Below are 23,463 nucleotides of genomic sequence, written 5' to 3'. Positions count from 1 at the left end.
TTTAAGTATCTTACAGTTTTAATCATCAATTATGCCTCAATAAAATTAGGAAAAAAATAAATTAAAAATGGAGAAGTAGAAAATATTGGCACATGTAAATGAAGAGCTCGGTGGTAGATTCGGATTCAGACAAGGCTGAACATCTTCTAAGAGCTGTCATCAGGACTATCTCTTTTCTTCTTTTAGCACTGCTTCGGTCTGTGTGGCTTCATTCTTGGGCAGAGTTTCCCCTGTAGTGGCAAAATGTCCACCAGCAGCTCCCAACTTGCAGTTCAGTGGCTTCCAGCCCCTAGAAAGCAAGAAGCAGCTCCTTGATGACACCAAGCAGAACCTCAGGACTGGTGTTAATTGGCCTGTCTTGTGTCATATGACCACCCCTTGACCACCCACACCAATCACCGTGGTCTTGGCATGCTCTTCTCTGATCGGCCTGAGTCATATGCTCATGTCTGAAGCCTGGAGTGACAATCCTCCCTCAACCCTCATTATCCCCGAAGACAATAAACCTTCCATTAGAAGGTAAAATGGGTCCTGTGAAGGCCAAATCCACAGAGGATCACTAGAGAAAACTAGGGTCTCCAGCTTGTTTAAGTATGGAACCCTGTCCTCAAACTACAACTCACACTTGATGTAAAAGAAAGTTCAAGTTGCTTTGGTTGAGGGAATTGGGCAGTCTAGGACCCCCATTCATACACTGTCTTTCCTTTCTCTGTGGATCCAAGCTGGGATATTTAATGACCTTATTCAGCTCCCTAGAAGCAATGTTTTGATGGCCACTGGGGGCTAGACCTCAGGGTCTGTACCACTAACAACAGCCTGAGATTAGGGACATCATGACAACCTGCTTCTTCCTACCAACAGAGCCAGAGCTCATCTTGCCCAACCTCCCATCTGCCAGCTAGATTCCTCTTCAGCAAGCAGTCTCTTTACTATGGTCAGGGTGTTCACTGTCCTGGCACTCACCCCACCAGGTATTATGGTCTGTTTAGTCTTTACTCCAGCCTGGCTGTGACTATGAGCTTTGCAAGGGTAGAAATGGTGCCTTTTTTCATTGCTGTGTCACAAGGCCAGTGCATGAAGGCCGAATAAATATTGGATGGATGGGTGGGTAGGTCGTGGACAAATAAATGGATAGATGAACAGAAGGATGGATGGATGGATGGATGGATGGATGGATGGATGGATGGATGGATGGACAGATGGACGGATGGACAAACAGACAGATGGATGGAAAATATATCTCCCAAGATAGCCCATCTCTTTCCCAGAAACTGAAACTAAGAAAAAACACTTACTCAGAGATAGCTACCAGCCTCCCACAGTGTCACACAAATATATATATAGGGTCCTGCCCCTGCCCTCCAACCCACAGACTTGCCTATACTCCACCCATTCCATTTCAGGACCATTCTGCAGACACTGGGGATAGTAGTGACCAGGACCCCTGGAGCTGCCCCTCTAAGATGAGTGACCCAACTTCTTCAATTACTCCCCATAAAGTGAAGTCTCTAACATCTGTCTGCTTCCTCTGGATACATCTCAAGCTATACCTGTCCTTTTCTCAAAGATGTCAGCTGCAGCATCGAGGTGACTCTACAGAGTATAAGGGTGGAGGTAGCAATCACCTTCCTCTTTCTAGGCTCAATGCCTTAAGCTGTATGGTCTGGGGCACATTTACTTGTCAGTACCACACAAGGACTGAGCTAAGCCATACCTTCTGATTCTGGCCACAAAGCAACTTGCTCTTTGGACCCAAATGCTGGAATTGACATTTACTACTAGTCAAATTTACTTTGCATGACTCCTGCCAGTGTGACAAGACCATTCTGATTCCTGAGTTATTTTGTGGCCTGTCCATGGCTTAGGGCCATCTCCACCTTGGCCCAGCCACCCCCACCCCCACTCTACCCCTGCAGCTCTTTGAGCAACCATGGGCAGGCCATGGCAGAGGGGGAGGTGGGCTCTCACCTCATCTTTAATGGAGAGGGGAGGGTAGCACAGAACCCTCGTGGTAAGTGCCTGATTCAGACCCTGACCCTCATCCTTCCTGTGTTTTCTTTTCCATCATTTGCTTCCTCCTTATCCTGAACTTGGGCTGCAGTCCCCTTCCTGCCAAAAGCTTCCCAAAGACTCAACCCTACTACTATCCACCAAAGAATCACTAACAAATGCAAGCAACACAAATGTGTTTATGCTTTATAGATGGGGAAACTGAGGTTGTAGAGAAGGTACACATTGCCAAGGCCTCCATGAATATCAACAGCCAGATGGGATTTTCCCTCTATGAGTGCATCCCCACCATTTCACAGGCAGGGCTGCACAGTGGTTAGACAAAGGGCCAGGTTTCCAGGCAACCCCAGCTCCAGGCCCCACAAGCCAGGTGAACTTGGCCAATGTCCTCTCTAGGCTCATTTCACCTGGGTGAAAAATGGTGATAGCATAGAATTTATCCCCCACACAGGTGTTATGAGGACTCTATGAGGTCACCCGTGTTGAGTGCAAAGAACAGCACCCCAGACAGATCAATGGCAAGAACTCAAAATTTTTTCATGATCATGTGCTAGACACAGGACGGGGCATTTTACATGCATCATCACCTTTTTTCCTCAGGGCACACATGGTAGTCAGGAAGCATTATTTCCACTGAAAAAAGCTGAGACTCAGAGACAAACCAGGTCTGCTATACTCCCTGCCTCTCACACTGTCTGCTATGTGTTCTATTGAACAAGAGGACAAGAGCATCCACTCTTGGGTCACTGTTCACCTGCTCCCAAGTTCATGGTTATTCTAATTCTTATTTCTAGGCACTGGCCTAGGCTCTAAGGAGACTGAATGGCACAGAGAAGGCTCCTGCTTTTTCTGTCATGGAGAGATCAAGGCTGACCTTTAGCTAGTACTCATTGCTACCTTCACTTGTTGCCCCACTATACTCCTGAAAGAGCTGGACCTTACACACGTAAACAAATAAATAGGAAAGACAATTTCTGTAAGTACTAGTACTATGATGAAGAGAAACAGGATAATAAAGAGATGGGTGTTAGCAGGGATATATTAACTAGGATAGCCAGGGGAAACCTCTCAAGAAATACAATTTGAGTTGTTGAGAAAAAGATCATGGTTACCTGAGGAAAGAGTCCAGAAAGAGGAAAATGCAGGTGAAAAGGCCCTAAGGCAGGAACATATTTGGTAAGCTCAAGGAATAACGGTGACCAGCATGGCTAGACTAAATGGGAAGAGGTAGAAAGTGGGAGGAGATGAGGCTGAGATTAAGGATTCCCAAGAAAGAAGTCTGCCTCTCCAGGTGGTATCAGCTCCTCCAAAGCATGGGGGATTGTGTTTGAAGGAGCAAAGCGCCAGTCACTTTTGATCCCAGAACATTTTGCATAAAAACTAACACATAGCTCCTGGGAATATGAACTGATATTAAGAATCAAACATTAAAAATGCACATTCTTTGACTAGGTAATTTTAGCTGCAAGGGTGGTTAGGAGCATTTTCTAGAGAAAATCTAGAAAACACTTAAGTATCAATAGAGGGTTTTGTTCTGTGTATTATTATACCATGTCAAAGATATGATGTGGCTGTATGAAATGATGCTGCAGAGAAATGTTTACAAACATGGAAAGATGTGCACTCTATAAAGTAAAAATGAAAACTGGCACAGTCTCTTCTTTCTAAGCATAAGTCTGTATGCATGGGCATAGAAAACAAGATAGAAATGCCAAAAATCATCTCTGTTAGAGGGAATTCCAGGCGAATTTTCTTGTCTTTTGTTTACCTGGAGTTTTCCCCCATAAAGTTACTTTAATTCCCCTGAGTTAGGTTAAAATGGAAACTTTGAAGAGATTCACGGCCAAGATGGCAGGTGCTAGGCCACAGCTCTGGAAAAGGTGACAGCTATGATGGCCACTACCATAGGTTAGCACACCATCCACGACCCTATGATGATATGTGCTGACCATAGCTGAGTTCTCTATAATAGGATACTCTCAGGAGCCTGGGGGCTGACCTGAGGGGAGGGAAGGTGGGATCAGGGCTGGGCCCGCCAGCCAGACTGAACATCAACAGTAAGCATCCATGCCGCAGTGCCCCCAGTGCCAACTCCTGTGACAAAGCGTGCCCCACACAGCATCTCTTCGTATCTCCTGCAACCCAGTCTGAGAGATATTATTTTCCTCACTTTACAGATGGGGAAGCCGAGGCTCAGAGAAGGACACCAACCCACTTGAGATCGCACAGTTAAACAGCACCAGAGCCAGGACCCAATCTGAGGCCAGGAAGACCCCAGAAGACTTGTGATTGGAGAAAAGCACCAACTTACGGCCAGGTTTCCACCTGCCCACTTGACATCTCTCAGCTCCTACCACAGCCTCATAATGGGAAATTAGACATAGTAAGTTTATGCTACTTACCTGAGGACAAATAGCCTACAGGTGGCAGAGCCTGGAACTCCAGCTCCCCACTGCACACTCTAGCTTCCACAATGGGGTAGTCCAGAGGGAGCTGAGAAGAGAGCAACCTCTTGTCCCTAAGGACTTGGTGGGGAAACTAAGGCAGTTGTGGGAAGTTGCTGGAGGCTGCTAATGATCCCCCTTCCCAGACACCTCAGCCTCCCTGACTGACTCTCTCCAAAGACTGAGGATCTTGGGTGTAGACTGATAAAAGTATCCACTGAAAGTCCTCTCTGAGTCACGGAATTCCACGAAGAGACCCAGAGAAGGGCAGTGACTTTCCCAAGGTCACACAGCACAACAGCAAGGCAGTGCTCACAGGCCACCCCTCCCCAGGAACTATAGGCTGGAGTAAGGGAGTCGTCAAGGAGAAGGAAGGAGAGAGCCTGTCTCTTCCAGGCAGAGAGAGATTCCTCATGTTTAACGATCACGTCATTGGGCCAGGACGCCCTGGCCCCGGGAGTCACTGTCTCCGTCCTCCATGACCTCATCTCTTGGCTGAGCCCCAGGGCAGCACGTGGTGCCTGGAATCAATACCTCTTGACAAGGCCCAAGGCTCTCATGTCTTCCTGTCCCACACCCCACCTCCCACAGCACATCAACCCACAGCCTGCCATCTATTCCAAGACAGAGAGTCCAGTTAGAACCACTATCGGTCACCACAGGCTGAAAGTGAGTGCCTAAATCTTCAAGGAACTCAAACCAATTCTCCCCAGCAATTCACCTGGGCTGAGCTCACTGCAAATGAAAGCATACAGTCTCCTTTCAAATCCAGAAACCTTCCCACACTTACAGCCCCAGGGGCAGCTCACAGGACTCCATGAGCCAGTTTCTTCATGCTTCAAAGTGGGTGATGAATCCAGCTTACACAGTGGCCATGGGGTTCCACTGTCAAATACAGTGCCTCACAAACAGTAGGCACTTAATAAATGCTCAGGTTCTTCTCCCTTTAGTCTGGGTGCTTAAAAAAGCATGTTCAGGATCATTATCAACTTAGCAACGACCATGTCAAAGAGGCTTGGTGAGGACAAATGACTCAAACTATAGATGGGGAAGTGGAGGTTTGGGGATGGTAATGTGGAAACAAGTTTATACCCAGCACTTTACAACATCAAAATGCAGCTCGAGGCTGCATCTCAAATAGTGCCTGGGCTAAAAAGCCTCTTAGAGAACATGTCACCCAGCCCACTCCTGATTCTCAGGCCAAGGCTTAAAGAAGGTCAAGGAAGATCATAGAGGGAATCAAAGACAGAGGCAGGCTGCAGCTTGGTGTCCACACTCCCAGGCCAGCGGGGACAGGTAGTCTTCGATGCCTGAGACTGGAGGATGCTGTGACAGGGCAGGCCCCTCCACTGCAGTCATACCTAGCTTTAGGGAGCACCCTTAAGCTCATGGGGCCCATAGGGGATTGGTGGCCTTGTGTCATGCTTTACCAGGCAGGGTACCATGGCATCTCTGGGGCAGGTCCCTGCTGCCCCAGCCCACCAGCCCACCAGCTTCAAGCCATTGAAAGAGGGTCTCCTGGGAGGGGCTAAGAGAGGTGAGGACTCGCCTAGGCTGGGGCTATAAAATCAAGGCAAGCAACAGAAGAGAATGAGAAAAGTCACTCCTTGGGGCAGATCGCAGTGAGTGGTAGGGACTGAGGTGATGGGGGAAAGCGTGCCCCATCAAAAGGGGGGTGGGCAACTCACCTTTTGCCAAGTGGAAATATGAGTTGTAGGGGCTTCTGGGTTGTTGTCCTTGATAATATTATTTTCAAGAAAAAAACAATAAATCCAGATTTTTATATAAAATCTCCTCATTGACTCAGTAGGGAACGGGGAAAGGTGAGGGGTGCTGCATGCTACTCAAGCCTACACCTGAAACTTCAGACCCAGCCTCACGGTGATTGTACAAGCACCTCCCGGGTTCTCCGGACCTCCGCGGGCTGTTTTCACCACTGGCTCTCTCCACTTCTGCTTGTGGAGGGGTCCCCATGTAGACCATGCCTGCTCTCTGAAGGATGGTGTTTGGATCAAGAAGCAATGGTGTGAGGCAGGGACCCTCTTCACCCTAGCACCCTGAGATTAATAAGACTCACATGAGCAGCTCTGAATTTACAGCAGTGGCTGGAGCTTTGGGGCAATTCCTGGTGTCTTTGTTCATGCCTCCCTTTCTCTGCCAACCCAGAGAGCTGAGAAAAAAGTCAGGATAGGAAATAACAACAGGGCTAACCTGTAATATGCTCTGCTATAGAGCGGGTAGTGAAAGTGAACCTAGAACCTTTGGTCTTGTGCATTTTATTCAGGGCACACCCCACCCCCCACTCTTTACACCAATCCAGATTATCCTGCCAGAGGGCCATGTATGGCAATGGGCAGGGGCTGCCATGTTGGACTTGAGAGGGCATGGACCCTGCAGTAGGCAAAAGATGCCCTCCGCCCAAGATGTCCATATCCTAATCCCTGGACCCTTTGCATGTGTTACCTTACATGGTAAAAGAGACTTTGAAGACGTGGTTAAATTAAAAGAATGTTGAAATGGGGAGATTATCCAGATTATCCTGGTGTGTCCAAGGTAATCTTAAAGGTCCTTAACAGGTAGAAGAGGGAGGCAGACGTCAGGTCACAGAGAGACTACCGTCTACACTACTGGCTTTGAAGATGGAAGCAGGGGCCACAAGCCAAGGAGTGTAGGCAGCCTTTAGAAACTAGAAAAGGCAAGGAAATAAGTCTCCCCTAGAGCCTCCAAAAGGAATGCAGCCCTGCCAACACTTTGATTTTATCCCTATAAGACCCATTTTGGATTTATGACTCCCAGAACTGTTAAGAGAATAAATGTTAAACCATTGTCTTTATGGCAGTTTGTTACAGTAACAATAGTAAATAATACAGATGCCATGTTGGTCTGAAGAGGGCCTGGAATAGGAGTGGCTGGACGCTGGAGGGGGAGGGAGCCCTAGAGTATGCCTATCTTGGATGCAGCTGTGAACACAGGGGTGGCCTAGCCTCACCCAAGCTGATCTATGCCATCCCACCTCTCTTGCCTTAAAGGTTGGTTCAGATAGCCCAGGGCCAGACCAACAAAATTATGGCACGCTCCTCCCCCAGGAATTGGCATAGAAATAGCCTAATCCATGCAAAGGTCAGAACCTCTGCTGGCTCTGGCAGAAATCTTGCAGGTGAGGCCTGGAATCACGGGACCTACTTTGCCATTCTGAGGTGGTTAAAAACTAGAGAAAGCAGGAGCAAGAGAATCACCAGTGGGAGAAGCTGAGGCTTCAGCCTAAACAATGTCTGTGGAGAAGGCAGACTGTGCCAGAATGAGGAAGACTCAGAGACAGTAGGGGAATCTGGAGCTCTATGTTCCTGGGGGAGGAAGGACTGCCTGTGGAGAAAAACTGAGCCACCAGCATCTCATCTACATTCTCCTGATGGCGGCCAGAGGCACTCCATGAAAACTGAGGCCAGACCATGACCCTCCACTGCTCACACTTCCAGTGGCCCCTCCTCACCCTGAGTAAGAACCAAAGTCCTTTCTATGGCTACAAGGCCCTGCACTGGCTGGCCCCATGACCTCCCCGAACTTGCCTCACATCCCCTTCCCCTTCACTCAGCCTGTTTCACCTTGGCCCTGCTCTGTAACTCAAATATGCCAGGCACATGTCTGCCTTGGGGCCTTTGCCTGGGCTGAGCCCTGTGCCTGGCACGCCCTCTCAGAAGCTCACCTGGCTCACTCCTCCATTTCCAGTCTTTGCCCAAAAGTCACTCTTTCGGAAAGTCCTTCCTTGACCTCTCATTTAAAACTGCAAACCATGCCACCTCTCCCTACCCCATTTCCTGCTTAATTTTGCTCCCTAGTGCTTATCACATACTATTTATTCACTTATATCTTGTTAATTGACTGTAGATTCTGGAAGGCAGGGACCTTCTCTGCTGTATTTCCAGTGCCTAGAGCAGCGTTTTACAGAGTAGCTGCAAAATACATACCTGAATTAGAACCAGGAGACATCCAGGTGGAAGCTGACACACGCCCTCGCGTCCCCACTGCCCAGGGGACTGGGGCTTGCTCTCGGGCGCCCCCCATCGCCCAAGCTGGCCCGTGGAGCCAGACCTCTGGAGTCCGCACGGAAAACTTTGTCTTAAAAAAAGCAGGCATTCCTGGGCGCCCCCTCCCGCCGCCCCGCCCCCTCTGGCGCTCACAGACACGTGTGCAGACAGGCCAGCATGAGTGGATTCCAGGAGCAGAGAGAGCAGCCGGCCGGGCCCAGAGAGGCTGCCTACAGTGGAGCACCACCAGCTTCAGCCCCGCCCAGGGAGAGCCCCAAATCAGCTACCTGAGCGGGCCCTGCTTCTCAGCACACGCACCTACATACGCACGCACGCATACTCATTTTGAAAGTTCCAGAATCCCAGAACCTTAGAATTTTGAAAACTTGTTTATTTCAATTTAGCCCAGTTCTGTTCTTGAAAGTCTGGACCATGACAAGTTGTGTACTTCCAGACCCTCAGACCCTTCAAGAGTCAGAGAAGAAAAGCCTCAGGAGATCATTCTGTGGCAGACGCCAGCGCCATCCTTCTCTTCTTTCTCTGATTTTCAACTGGGCTCCCAGAATAAAAACCTCATTCACTGCCTCTCTTGCATCTAGGAGTCATCATGCGACCAGTGGGATGTAAGAAATAGTGTCCAGCATCAACTTCCGGGAGCCTTTCTTAAAAGCCATATGATACCCACACTTTGACCCTTTTTCTTCTTCCTTCCTGTCTCACTGCTTAGAACTAAGATTTGATGGCTGGAACTCTGGCAGCCATCTTGGACCAGATTTTTTCCTTGGTTTGGTGAAGCCAGGAACTAGAAGGAGGCTGGTCCCCACACCAGATCTGTACCACCTACCTCTAGACTTAAATATAAAAAGAATAAAAATTTCTCTCTTGCTTAAGTCATTGTTCTTTGGGGTTTTCATTTATAGCCCAACCCTCTTATTGTATAGATGGGGCAAGTGAGGCATGGACCTTTGCAAGGGTGAGACAGTGAGTCAGGGCAAGGCCAGTACAAAACTGAAGTACCTGCCTTGTCTTCTTGTGAGGGCCTGGGCTGGCTCCTCTGATTGCTCTAATGGGTCCCAGAACCCTCTTTCCCCAAGGTCATCCAGGCTAGCTCCCTGTCTCATTCCTACCCATGGGAGTCCCAAGGCCCCCCAGAAGCAGCCCTAGGTGGAGGCATCAGGAGGCCTGGGCTCTACCACAGGCCTTTGTGTGAGCCTGGGCAAGCCCTTCCCCTTTCTGGCTGCATATGTGCTTCATCAGCCCCAGTTGCCAGCCTCCATGTCTCCCTTCCTCAGCCTCCCTCAGGACCCAAGATTTCTGGGTTCTGAATCAACCTCATCTTAAGACCATAGGTCCGCAGGGTTCCCACAGCCCAAGCCCTGTCCCTTCCAAAACATCCTGGCTTATGATCACCCAGGTGCTGCTTGGATACCTGAAGTGACAGAGAGGACATTTCCTTTTTGATAGTCCAGCTTAGTCCCTCTGAGCTCCAGCTGGGACACCTGGGCTGCACATGGAGCTGGAATCAGCCTCTGCTGAGTTCCAGCCCTGTCCTCTGGGCCCACCCAGGACAGGGACCAGGGCTCCCAGAGGCTGCTCCTCTCCACATTTATGGGCATTTGCTGCACTGCTGCTTTCTGAATTCTGCACTCTGGGAAGAAGTTCAGGTGGAAGAGTGGAGGAAAGGGAATACAGACTCACTGAGAAGGGCTGGGTTTTTATCTCCATGGATAATGGAGCTGCAGAAGCTGGTCCAGGCCTCGGTGGCACAGGAAGGGATCTGGCCCATGCTGAGCCCTGGCTGTACACCATGCAGAGTACTGAGTGATCTTCATGCATTATCTTATTTAATTTTCATAACAATCCTCTAAGGTACACTCAATTATTACCCCCATCTCACAGACAAGGAAACTGAGGTGTAGAGAAACTTGTCCATGGTTGCTGCCCCAATAAACCCAGATTCAACCCAGGTTCATCCTTCTCTAAGACCTTCACTCTTTTTGGGACCCAAGCCTGCCCCTGGTGCCCAAGCCTGCCCCTGGTGCCTGGGAGTAGGCCCCAGTGGTGAGTCTGAGCACTCTCCCACCACCCCTCCTGCAGTCCACCTCCAGCCCACGTCAGAACAAGACTCCAACTTGCAGGAGAAATTATGAATATGGCAAAAGAAAGTAGTCCTGGCTCCTGTGCATGCCTTAAGTATTTAAATTCTTTTTCATAATTATCTCAAATAGTAATTATTGCAGGAGCAGATGCGCTTATCGCAGACAAGAAACCACCTGCCTTCCCATTTTTGTCAAAAGTGGAAACACTGACATTATTTTTGCAATTCTCTTCAATAGCTGTTTTCACTGTAAATACCACCTTAACCACAAGAAAAATACTCTGGGAGACGCTGGAGGTATTCGAGGTTTTGGAGGAATTATTTCATGAGGGCCATGAGTGTTTCACAAGGACATGGACAGAAAGGGGCATGAAAGAGTGCTTCCTCTCCATGTCAAGAGAAGTGCTCCAGCTGAAGGAGGTTTTTACTCTGATGAGGGGGTTCACATGGTTCTCCCTGAAACCCCTTTCTCTTCTCTGCTCCCAACTCCCACCCCCACTGTCAATTCCAGCTGCCTTCCCTGGGCTGCCCACCCTCTGGAAACATCTTGTTCACCTCGAAGAACATTAAAATCAAGGGACTTCCCCCAGGCTCCATCGGAAATGAGGGGCCCCAGCTCCAATAGGAAGCTCTAAGAATTCAAAGATTAGAAGGGACCAAGTTTCCAAGAATGCAGCATTCCAAGATTTGCAAGTCTCTAGTCTCACACAGTCAGGCACAGGGAAAGCTGGGAAAGAAAAAGGAACATCAGGAGCTACAGCCTGAAAACTGCTCACCCTGGCAAGCTCCTTCCTTATGGAGCTATAAGGAGACAGAGCATTCCCTCCCTCTCAGTCAGAGTCAGCTTGTCAGGGAGTGATCTCCCTGGGGGTGTGCAAGCCGGGCCTGAATGGTCACTATGGGAAGGGGTGTCCAGCTCTGGGTAAGAGGCTGGGGGCAGAGGTCTTGGAGAGAAGGCCCCATGACGAGGCAGGATAAGCCATGGCCAGGAAGTGAGCATCTCAGATTCCAGTCCTGTGTTTGCCACTGGGTGGCCTTGGCTGGGCTGCCAGTCCTCACATCAAATGGACAGGCAGTCTTGGAGGAGCCTGTTGGCCTCATTCCTGGGGAGTACAAGTTGGGCAAATCTCTCTTCACAATCTTCAGTGTTCTTATCTGAACAGTAGGTCTCTCCCAGCTCTATGGCCCCAATCAATTATGATCATTGAACATTTACTAAATGCCAGGCACTATGCTGAGTACCCGGCATGCTCTATGTATTATGTCAGTTTTCTTGCACAGGATTGCCACACCACAGTCCTACCATCATCCGCATTTTTACGCATGAGGAAACAAAAGCTCAGAGTGTAAGCAAGTTGCCCAAGGCCATACAGCTAATTGATTGAGGTTCACAAGACTGCAAATAGACAATGTTACTGAGACCTAAGAAGTGTCCTCTAGAGATGGAACTCTGACTGTTCCCATTTCAAGGACGCAGGCATCAAGGCTCAAGGGAAACTGGTTTTACCAGAAGGGATTTTTAGCAGGTGTCCCTGATGGTTAGGAGGAAGGAGCCGGAGAAGAGAGTAACAAAGATAGGTACTGAGAAGAGGAGCAGGGGGAGTTCCTATCCAGCCCTAGCTGCATGAGAGTCCCCACAGAGCCCAGATTCAGCCCTCAACCGCCTCACTCCTTCCCAGTTGTGTTCTCTGCTGCCCTCATGTGGTCAATGAAGTAAACACAGCCTTTCAAAGCTGTGCAGTTTTGGAGCCTCTGTACTTCACTTGAATGAAGAAGGGAGCATAGAGACACAGCCCTTCTCTCTAGTCTTACTCACCCCACTCCAGCTACTCCAGCATTCTCACTTCCTGACCTTTGCCCTTGCAGGTCATTCTGCCTGGGACACTATTCCCTGCCTTTTCACATGGCAGCCACCTTCTCATCCTCCAGCTTCCTGGTGCTATGACACCTCCTCTATTTAACCTAGGCTCCTGTTGTTCTCTGCCCTCAGGTCTGCTTTGTTGTTCATCTTTATACTTGTCACCACCTAACATCACATTCTGAATTTGTTCATTGACTATTTCTCCAGCAAAGTCAGCTCCAGTGTCTGGCACACAGTAGGTGCTCAATAGTGACTTTTGGACAAATGACTGCATGACTATTCCCATTAATAGCCATCCCAACCTGTTCACCCCCATTACGGGGCAGCCATGACTAAGACAGGAGCACTTCCTCACAAGTTTGGGTCCTGTCTTCCCAAGGGTCCCAGCCCTTTCCTCCTGCCCCTCCCGCCCCAAGACAACCTTGCAGAGAATTAGGGACAGCAATTGGAGCCACTAAGGCTGTGCTTCTCTTGGCTGAGCCACTCCATCTCCTCACAGGATGGAGTCTCCAGGGGTCACTGTCCATCTCAGACTGCATTGAAAAGTCTGGAGTAGAGCACAAAAACCAGAAACCTCAAAAAAAAGCAAAGCAGAGCTGGACATCCTCTCCTTCATTGCAAGCGTGGATCTTCAGTAATGTGGCCTGATGAACACAGCCATTAGCTCAACAAACATATCTTCATGCTGTTCCATGTTGGTACAGAGAGGTCTGTAGAAATGAATCTGGCCTATATATACTGCTCGTGAGAGACATACAGGCTCAGGCCTCTTTATCCCACCACTTTTGTCTGGCTGTGTGAGACTTTGGGCAAGTTCTGTAGGCTCCTTGGTTTCAGTTGCTCTTAGGTACAGTGTGGGTCCAGTGAGAATGGCCACAAAATTTCTTGGGACCCTGGGAGCCTCCATGTCATTGCACTGAGCCTGTCCCCCTGCTGAACCTTTCACAAGCACTCCCTCCTGGTGTGCCTTCTTGCTTTTCCAACTACTGCCCATCCTCCCCCTTGCTGCTCAAGGGATGGCAGTATCAGCAGGGAAAAGGAATGTATCATTAGGAGAGGCCCAGAAGGACAGCCAGTGAAATAAAGGGCTGCTGTCCACCTGCCCAGCACCCTTCCAAGATGGCCTGACAGTGGCTGTTATTGTCCTCTTATGGGTGAAGGGGATGGCCTGGCCAAGGCTTCCCCATACAAGCTTCTCTCTTGCTGTGTGACAAAGTTAGGGGAAGCAGCCACCCATGTTTCTTGAGCATCTACCTTGTGCCACACCCTGTCTTGGCGCTACATGAGAGGCATCTGCATCCCATTTTTCAGATGGGGAGACTGGGGCTTGGAGCACTCAGCAAGTTGCCCACACTGTCCACTTAGTCTTGTCTCCAAGACCAAGACTGGGACAGACTTCACCTTCTACAGCTCAATCTTTTGGGGCCTCTCATTTTCCTTTTCTTCCCAGAAAGAGGAAAGTTTGGGCCAAATGTCTCCTTGATGATCCCAGCCATTAGGGTTCACATATCTACATTTCTCTATTTCTGATTATCTGTACCTCCTATTGTAAGTCTCTGGGTTTCTGAGCCCATGAGTCAAATACACTGTCATGAATGATAATAATTACCACCTCAGAGAGGCATCATGTGTACTGCCTAGTTCAGTCCTCATCACAACCCTCTGAAGCTGGTTGTTATTAACTCCATGTCACAGGTGGAGCACAGAGAAGTTAGGAGACTTGCCCAGGTAAGTGGCAGAACCAGGATTTGAACTTAAGAAGTCTGGCTGCAGGGTCTGTGCTCTTCACCACCCTACACTGTACTACAATTTAGAGAGCACCTAGTCCAGAATTCAGGTGCTGAGATTTGAAAACTGCAATAATACAGACACCCAAGAGTGTAATCTCCTTAAAAGGATGTTCTCATAACTTCCACCTCCTGTCTGGGAAAACGATCAAGCTCAGAGATCTTGGGGCACCCATCCCCTTCAGAGAAGTGGCTCAAGGGCAGCTGCTGCTCCTGAAAAGTGCACGCAGGAGGCAGCTTCCTTGAGGGCCCTTCCCCTTCCCCTTTCTCCACCTCCCCCACCCCCACCCCTGCCCCCCCACACCTGAATTGGTTTGGATCCCCTGCTCTGGCTCCTCCAGCCTCGTACTGCTCACATGGGCACTAGGAGAAGCTGAGGCCACGTCTAAGGGGAACTGAAACAGCCCTATCGGCCTCGCCTGGGACAGTAGTGAGTGACCAGGCCGAGGGTGAGGTGGGCGGCCTACACGACCCAGGCCTTGGAGAGAGACTGGTAGACTCTCAGCGCCAGGCCCTCCCCCATATGGCCCCGGCGTCGGCGCGGGCTAAGCGCGTCCCACGGCGCCGCAGCGCCCCCTGGCGGCAGCCTTCAGCGGCCGGCTCTGGCCTTGGGCGCGGGTTGGCCCTTCCTGCAGGAGCGGGAGCTGGGATGCCCCAGGCAGTCTGGCAGGGGCGCGACGCGGGAAGAAAGAGGCGCCCAAGGCCGGGCGGGGAGCGGCTCAGGGCTGGGGCGGGGAGCGGCTCAGGGCTGGCGCGATGAGCGCGAGGAAGTCGGCGGGCGTCTGGCAGTCAGCTGAGGGAGCAGCTCCCAGGCGGGCTGACCCTCACCACCTCCTAGAGGAGACTGGCCCTTCTAGAGAGGCCTGGGCTTCCTGTCCCCTGCTTCAAGCCAGAGCAGCAGCCAGGAGAACGGATGAGAGTGACCACACCCCCAACCCCGAGGTGACAGACCTTCCCGCTGCAGCTCTGCCCTGGAGAGGCATAGACAGTGGTTCAGTTTGCCCATCACCCAGTGGAGCCCACATTGTGCCCCCGTGGGCATAGGAGCAGGGAGATGGCTTCAGCATCGATTTTTTTTTTTTTTTTAAAGCAGAACAGTGTACAGATGGAAATGCCAGGGCTAAGGGTGTAGAGAAGGGCGGGAGCGGGGAGGAACAGAACCTGCCTAAAAACAGTGAGTTGGAGACAGACTCCTAGTCCAGATGCCCTGGGTCCCAATGTGCCTGATCCCCCCCACCACCACCTGGTGAACTCTGCCCTTTCATCATCTGCCTCACAAACTGGAGACAAACTTTAGGCCCCAATGTAAGGAGGATGCCCAGACTGGGGCCTTAGGCAAGAACAGATCCTGGACAGCAAGAGCCCCAGATGGTATAACTCTCCCTGTATCTAAAGAAGGGAAGTGGATGCTCCCTCTGCTGGAGCCTAGCACCTCTGCTTCGACAGCAGCCCCATTTCTCCCACAAAGCGACTGGGAATTACCATCATGTTAGCAGGCCACGGGAGAGGGAGAGCCCAGGCCTTAGGGTATAGATGGGGAAACTGAGGCCTAGAGAGGAGTAGTACCTTGTTCTGACTCCTCTGCAGACCCCCACATTTCCCCCATCGCAGCACTCATCGTGCCACAGGGTCTGACTGACAATAATCACACAACTAAATATATAAACTAATATCAGTGAACATGCTTTGAAGAAAAATATAAAGGATAAGAAGAAGGGATGATAGGTGGTGAGGGAGTGGGGCTTACTGCAGGTGGGATCAAGGAAAACCTTTATGAGGAAGTGATATTTGAGAAAAGACCTAAATGAAGGGAGGGAAGGAATCTTATGAATACCTGGGAATCAAATGTTCCAGGCAGAGGAAATAGCAAGTGCAAAGACCCTGAGGTGGCAGTATACTAGGTGAGATTAGGAATAGTAAGGAACACCATAGTGGATATGGAAAGGGAGTGAAAGAGATGAGGTTAGGGAGGCAGGCAGGGGCCAGAACTGGAGGTCTGAGAGATCACAGAAAGGAATTTTTAATTTATCTTGGGTATGATGAGAAACAATGGAGGGGATTGAGAACGAGCAAATTATTTAAAATAACTGCTCAGACAGCCTTGAGGAAAAAGGGTTATGAAGACAGGAGGGGTATGGATAAGGGAAGAGACAGAGGCGATTAGAATGATCCAGGCGAGATGGTAGCGGCTAGAGCTAGGCTGCTGGGAATAGAGGCAGAGGAGATAGTTGGGTTCTGACATGTCCTGATAGTTGATTATGCAGAACTTGCCTATAGTTGAATATGGGGGCTAGGAAGGAGTAGAAGCCAGGGAAGAGGCCGGGTTCTAGATGTTCTGACGGTCCAGAAGGCAGGACTCACTAATGGCTTAGATATGGGGGATGAGAGAGAGGAGTCTGGGTACTCCAGGCTTCTAATTGAGCAACTGGGTGACCATGGCACCATTGCGTGCATCCCCTGATCCAACTCAGGCTCAAACACCCCCATCCCCCACCTCTTATCGTGACCCTTGGAACTCAGTCTGTAGCCAGCAAGACCCCTACAGCCATTTCTCCTCTTACTTTTTGCCCATCTAAGCTGCTCCAAAGGATCCCACTGAGGAGGCTCCTTCTTCAATCCCTGTTCCTGGAGGAATGGGCAGGAAGGTGTGCAGCGGACAGTCCAGCTAAGACCATGTGGATGGGGGAGGGGCACTCCCCAAAAGAAAACTGGATGGGTGTGGCTAGTACAACAAGCAGGGGAGGGCCTGCCAGACAGACACAAACAGCCTGTGCCCACTGCAGGTGCACACGTTAACTGATGCCCAATGAATACACACTGTCTGGGGGAGGGGGGCTAAGGGGTAGCTAATAAGACTATGTCCATTCATCGTTGAAGAAACTGAGGACCAGGGAAGTAGATGTCCTAGCCAATGTTTCTCAGCTAGACTAGGCTGGCCTCACCTGGAGCCCCATCAGTGGACAGGTGGTGGGTGGGCTTCCCCAGGTAGTTCCCATCCTACAGAATGACAAGGTGACTTGTGTTCACTCTGGGACCAATCTGATGGACACTGGTGTCTTAGACTGCCTCTACTCCTCCTGCCCACCTCCTGGCCAGCTCCACCTGGTCCTCTGGCCTTGCTAGGCTCCCTGCAGGGCGGGCTCAACATCAGCCCAAGGGTGTTGGCCTAGTGACCAGTACTAGGGGTGGAAGCATCAAGGCATAAATCCTGACACATCTGACAACACCCTGGGGCAGGCACAGAGGCCCTCTGTCCCCTTCCTGTCTCCACCCTTCCTGGTGTGTTTCACAGGGTCAGAGTAGCTGGGGTGGGGAGGACAAGTACATAAACCTTGGCCCCTCCAGGCTGGACCAACCTTGAGCTTCCAACCTGATAAATGGACTGAGAGGAGGACAAGGCCTACCCCAGCACTGACCTTTTAGGGCTGGAGTGAGAGAGCCACAGAGCACTGAGCTGCACTGGGGACCCTCGGGGGCCTGTGTGGAAGCAATAGCAAAACCTCCTACACACCAAGGAGCATACAGAGAGGAACCTGGAGCAGGTACTTCAGGTATAGGGGTGCAGAACAGGTCACAGATAGGCCCTAGCCTGGGACCTCACCCCCACCCCAGCTGCTGCCATCACTACCACCCAGCCACATTCCTTCCTTCAGCTCTGGCTCCAGCCTGCAGAGTTGGACAAACTCTGACCACCTGAATGGCTGGAAAGGACCTAGCCTTACTCTCAAGCAGCTCATGGGCAGATGGGGGGAGTACACAAACATGTTTGTTTATTCATTCGACGAACATTTATTAGTGCTGACTTAATGCTGTACCTGGTGCTAAGTGCTAGGGAAGCACAGATAATGAGTATGTGAGTAAATTCTGAAAAGAGCTACCCCACAGGGATGTGTGAGGCAGTGGGGGTACAGAGCAGGGAATTGCCAAGTCTGTTTGCAATGATCAGAGTGGAGCATTGCAAGATGAATAGGAGTTTGCCAGGCACTCCAAGCACAGGGAACAGAATGAGCAGAGGCATGGAGGTGTGAAGATGCTTGAAGGGAGCTAGAAAGGGCTAGTGGATGGGGTGGCTGGAGTGTAGGGAATGGACAAGGAGTGATGCCCATCTGTGGAATCTGAACTTGATGCTGAGGAGATGGGGTGTCACAGTGGGATTTACACAGGAGAAGGGACTAAAGCTGCCTCCTCTGCTAGTTCAGCCTCAGACACCTTCCTCTCACCTCCGGACATGGCAAGCCAGGACACTCAGAAAAACCAGGTATCCTGCCCTTCATTATCCCTGGCTAGACTACTGTGTGGCCTGGGCAAAATATTCAACCTATCTGGGCCTCCGTTTCTGCATTTGTAAAATGAATATGATCATAGAAAGAAGAATGAGTTTGGTAAATCAAAAAGACTACACATGTAGCCCATCTCTCTCAAAGGAGGCAAGGCAGACCCCACTCCCAGACCACTTGCTAGCCCTAGGAATATCCAGGCAAGATCTCTGAGGGCCAGTCTGGACATGGGGTTATAGCTCAGGTGACTGCCAGAACCCAGGCATTAGAGACCAGAACGCCCCTACACACAAACATACACACACACACACATATCCAGAACAGTAGCCACCTACCCCCATCTCAGATGCACTCCCACTCAGGTTCACTCGGCCACAGAAACAAAAGAAAGGACCACTGATGCACTGTAGGCCCCATAGGGTAGCACTTGTCGTAATGTGCTCGGGAGAGTCCGTTTACACCCACTGTCTCAGACTATCTACAGTGCTTCACTTCTCACTCAAGTGTGCAGATCTAGACAAATTATATGGTCTGCTGCCTCATACTGGGCACTTGTTAGTGTCATTTTTCCTCTTGAGAGGGTTTCTCAACCACCGTGTGTACATGCATGTGCATGTTTGTGTGCATGTGGTTTGGGGTGCATTTGCATGCATGTTTGCATGTACATGCATTTGTGTGTGCACGTGTGCATTTGTGTGGACCTATGCACATATCTGTGTACGTATGCATGTGCCAGAGGTGCCTTTGGCAGTCTAGAGGAACCTGTACATTTTTAAATGCCAATTACATTGAAATTATATAATTATCAAAAATCCTAAAAAGTCTAATATGGCACTATGTGGGCTTCTTTCTTAACACAATGAATAATGTGGTCTAGCAGCAGCTCTAACACTCATAGTGATTTAAAAGTACTGATGAGGGTGGCTTCATAGCACATCTGCTTTACACACAGAAGGTCCTGGTTTCACGGCCCAGGTGGAATCACGGACCATACCCCAGGTGCACTGGCTCCGGCTGCGCCTGGCCCCGAGTGCACCTGGGAGGAGTTGCCCCGCCTTCAGAGATCCAGTTCTTAAGGGGAAACGGCAAACATCCATAGGTTAGAGGTGGAAGTGGGGGTGGGAATTAAAGGGGGGAGGGGATGTACTGATGAGCATAAGCGATATTTTGAGATATGTGAAATGTGATGTGAACACAGTTAATGCTACTGTGGTTTGTTGCCTGCATAATTAAAGGAAATGCTATGTTTCTATTAGGAGTTAGTGACAAACAAAAGATGTCATTTTTGCACATCTATACTCATAATCCCCTGATTTCTTTTCAGGTCCTGGGAGCAGCTCTAGGACCCAGCCCTAGCTCTGGCCTGCACACGCCACTCCCCCATCTGCACCTACGCAGCAACCTGCAGTTCTGTGAGCTACAGTCAAGTGTCGCAGAATACATTCATGGCTTAGAGGAGCCTCTGCAAACCCAGACTTCACTTCGACCCTGGGTCGGCTCCACAAAGCTCTAGGGACAGCACCCAGTCTTCTTGCCCACCTCCTGCAACTCGATTTTGTACATGCATCCCTACTCTGCACCTCGGAACTTCCACTGCTTTCAACACCTCACAACTCAGTGGCCTTGTGCATGCTGGTTTCTCAACCTAGAATGCCCACCCTGCTTCTCTACTTGGGTAACTCTCCCTGGACTTTCAAAGCCCACAGGAGGCAACACATCCTCCAGGAAGACTTCTCTGGTGCCAAGGTAACAGCCCCTCAAAGTGTCCACAGCCCCCTGCACCTTCCTCACACCATTGCAGCGAATGTCCAACTCCCACCAGACTGAGCGTCCAGAGGCTGGGTAAGACAATTCGATGAGCTATTTTTCTTAATAGACTATCTTTCTGAGTAGTTTTAGGTTCACAGCCATATTGCATGGCAAGTAGAGTTCTCCTATACCTCTTCCTAGGGGACACGTCTAGGGGACACGTGCACAGTGTCCCCTAGCATCAATATCCTCCACCAGAGTGGCACATTTGTTACCATCGATGAACCTACATTGACACACCATCATCACCCAAAGTCCATAGTTTACATGAGGGCTCACTCTTGGTGTACATTAGGTGGGTATTAAAAAATGCATAGACATGTGTCCATATTTATAGTTTACAGTTTCACTGCTCTAAAATTCCTCTATGCTCCACCTATTCATCCTTCCCTCCCCCCAACTCCTGGCAACCACTAATCTGTTTATTGTTTTCATAGTTTTGCCTTTTCCAGAATGTCATACAGTTGGAATCGAACACTATGTAGCCTTTTCGGATTGGCTTCTTTCACTTAGTAATATGAGTTTAAGTTTCTTCCATGTTTTTTCATGGCTTGGTAGCTCATTTCTTTTTAGCGCTGAATAAAATCTCATTTTCTGCATGTACCAGACTATCCATTCACCTCCTGAAGGTCATCCTGGTTGCTTCCAAGTTTTGGCAATTATGAATAATGCCGCTATAAACATCTGTGTGGTTTTTGTGTGGATGTAAGTTTTCTACTCATATGGGTAAATACCAAGGAGTGTGATTGCAAGACTGTAAGGTAAAAGTATGTTTAGTTTTGTAAGAAACTCCCAAACTGTCCTCCAAAGTGGCTATACCATGTTGTAGTCCCACCAACAATGAATGAGAGTTCCTGTTGCTCCATATCCTCACCAGCATTTGAGGTTGTCAGTGTTTGAGATTTTGGCCATTCTAATAGGTGTATAGAGGTATCTCCTTGTTTTAATTTGCATGTCCCTGATGACTTATGATGTGGAGCATCTTTTCATGTGCTTATTTACCATCTGTAGATCTTTGATGAGATGCCAAGGTTGTTGGCCCATTTTTAAACCAGGTTATTTATTTACTGATTGTTGACTTTTAGGTTTTTGTATTTTTTTGGACAACTGTGTTTTTTCAGCTATGTCTTTCACAAACATTTTTCTCCCAGTTTGTCCCTTGTCTGCTCATTTTCTTGAGCAATGAACTTTTGCAGTCAAGAAAACCTAGACTCAAATCTGCGATGTTATGCAAGTCACATGCTTTCTCTAAGCCTCAATTTCCACCTCTGTAGAGAGGAAGAGATGCCTCCCTCCCAAGTGTTAGTAGGATGAAATGATATCTTAGTGATGCAGAGCCCCCAGGCACAGAGGCTGCTGGTGGAACTGAGTCATCTCTGTTCTCTGGGTGGTCCCTTTGCCCACAGTCCCGCCACTAAAGCACTTGGCCATTAATGGTGGTCCCATCCATGGCAGAGGAGGCCAGCCCAGGTCAGTAAGTCCATTTGCTAAGAAGATTCTTATGGGTGGGAATTCTTGGTCCCACAAGTGGGGCAGAGCCAACCCCAGGAAGAATATAGCCTTGGGGCCAGGGACACGCTTGCTGTTCAAGGGATGGCTGGCCACTCTGCCAAAGTCAGGGCACCACCTAGGCCTCATCCCTCAAGGACCACTCCTCACTCAGCATCCAGTGCTCTTCCCATCTGGCTTCCCTCAGAACTCCTGCTCCTGGTCCCAGTATACCCTTCCCTCCAACCACATTGGGCCATGGGCACGGCCTCTAGTGCATCCCATGAAGTATCATGGCCCTCCTTGCTACAAGAAACATCTTTCCCCTGTGGTCCACCTGTCCAAATCTATCCTTCCCTGTTGGTAGTGGGCAGAGCTGCTGAACTAGGGCTGAAAGCCACAAGGGGGCACCATTGCCCTGAAGATGTATCCTAACTCACCTAGAATGTTAGGAGCACCCTCCATCCTACTGGTTTGTAGAGCAACAGGAAGGGGAGAATGCCTGTCTCACGAAATCATGGAATCTGGACAAGACAGAACTCCAAAGGCCCCACCCCACGTCCGCACCTCCTAGGCCCAGCTCACACACCTCCAGTGCCAGGTTGCTCACCTTCAGCTTCCCAGCCCATCACAGGACAGCTTTTCCTGTAAAAGGGCTTTGCAGTGATCTGGGTCTATTCTGCAGAAACCAAATATTTTAAGAAAACAACTTTACTTTGGGGAAAAAAAAGAGAAAGCCTGGGGTTTCCAGAAAACCTCAAAACTTAAAAATTTATGTGAAAATTCTCAATGTTTACATGTTGTCTCAAAACTCTTCTAAATATTATGCCATCCTTGCAAGCAATGGAGCATGTGGACGTTGGCTTGCCAGATGGGGCCCTGGTTTGTGTGGCTCAGTGACTTAGATGAAGCAAGCCTTTGTGCCTGTGTGGTGCTCAGACACCCCCACCTGCACACAGACCAACAGCATCACATGCCCCTCAGCTTGGCACATGTTTGGAAGTGAGAATCGATGGCCACTCAGTGGCCACTAAAGTGACGACAAGCAGGGCCATTCCTATTTCCATTCCTTGGATTCCAGACAGCTTATCCTTCCTTTGGAATAGTTCCATATGAGGTGTCAGGTTTACTGCGCTGCATTAAACATGGTGGCACCCCCTTGTTTTGTAGTGTTTCACTCAAGCCCTTGTTCAATCCACCTTTAGGCCATTTCCACACCCTATGAGGCTGGTTGCCTCTGGGTCACATGGTGCAGGTGTGTGAAGTACCAGTGGGTCCCAGGGTCCTGAGCCAGTTTCTCAGCTCCTTCACTGTGGAGCAGGACCCTGACCAAACCCTATGCTGTGCTGGGGAGTCAGACACTCTGCAAGTCCCCAGATAGTGCTTCTTGGTGAACAGGCCATCTACCCCAAGGTGGAAGGGAGACAAAGTTGTCGCCTTGCTTCCAAATGTCCAGTGACGTACTTAGGTTCAGTGTTCATCTTTGTTGCATTCAGAGGCATCAGTAGCCAGACCTGCTTTGGTGCTTTGGTAAGTGGGTGAACATGCTCTCTGGCCCATGTGTCACCCCTGGGACTTGCTTAATGGGATCTCAATGCATTGTGATTCTAAAACCTACTGGTAATCTCCTAGTGTGGCTACAGTTAGTTTGGGAGGATACAGAA

At 49.7% G+C, this 23,463-nt stretch overlaps 1 long non-coding RNA gene across 1 annotated transcript; it reads right to left on the bottom strand.

Annotated features, from left to right (window-relative positions):
* LOC120621419 (uncharacterized) lies at window positions 1-22,444 on the bottom strand. Its single transcript, XR_005658151.1, has 2 exons — window positions 22,389-22,444; window positions 1-289 (listed from the first exon to the last, which is right to left on the bottom strand). It is a non-coding gene; the product is annotated as an uncharacterized LOC120621419 (long non-coding RNA).
* Window positions 22,445-23,463: the final 1,019 nt, after the last annotated feature.

The sequence above is a fragment of the Pteropus medius genome, unplaced genomic scaffold, assembly GCF_902729225.1.
Source record: "Pteropus medius unplaced genomic scaffold, Ma_sr-lr_union100, whole genome shotgun sequence".
NCBI lineage: Eukaryota > Metazoa > Chordata > Mammalia > Chiroptera > Pteropodidae > Pteropus > Pteropus medius.
Note: the sequence above shows the minus strand (reverse complement) of the source record. Positions and strands in the feature narration are given on the sequence as shown.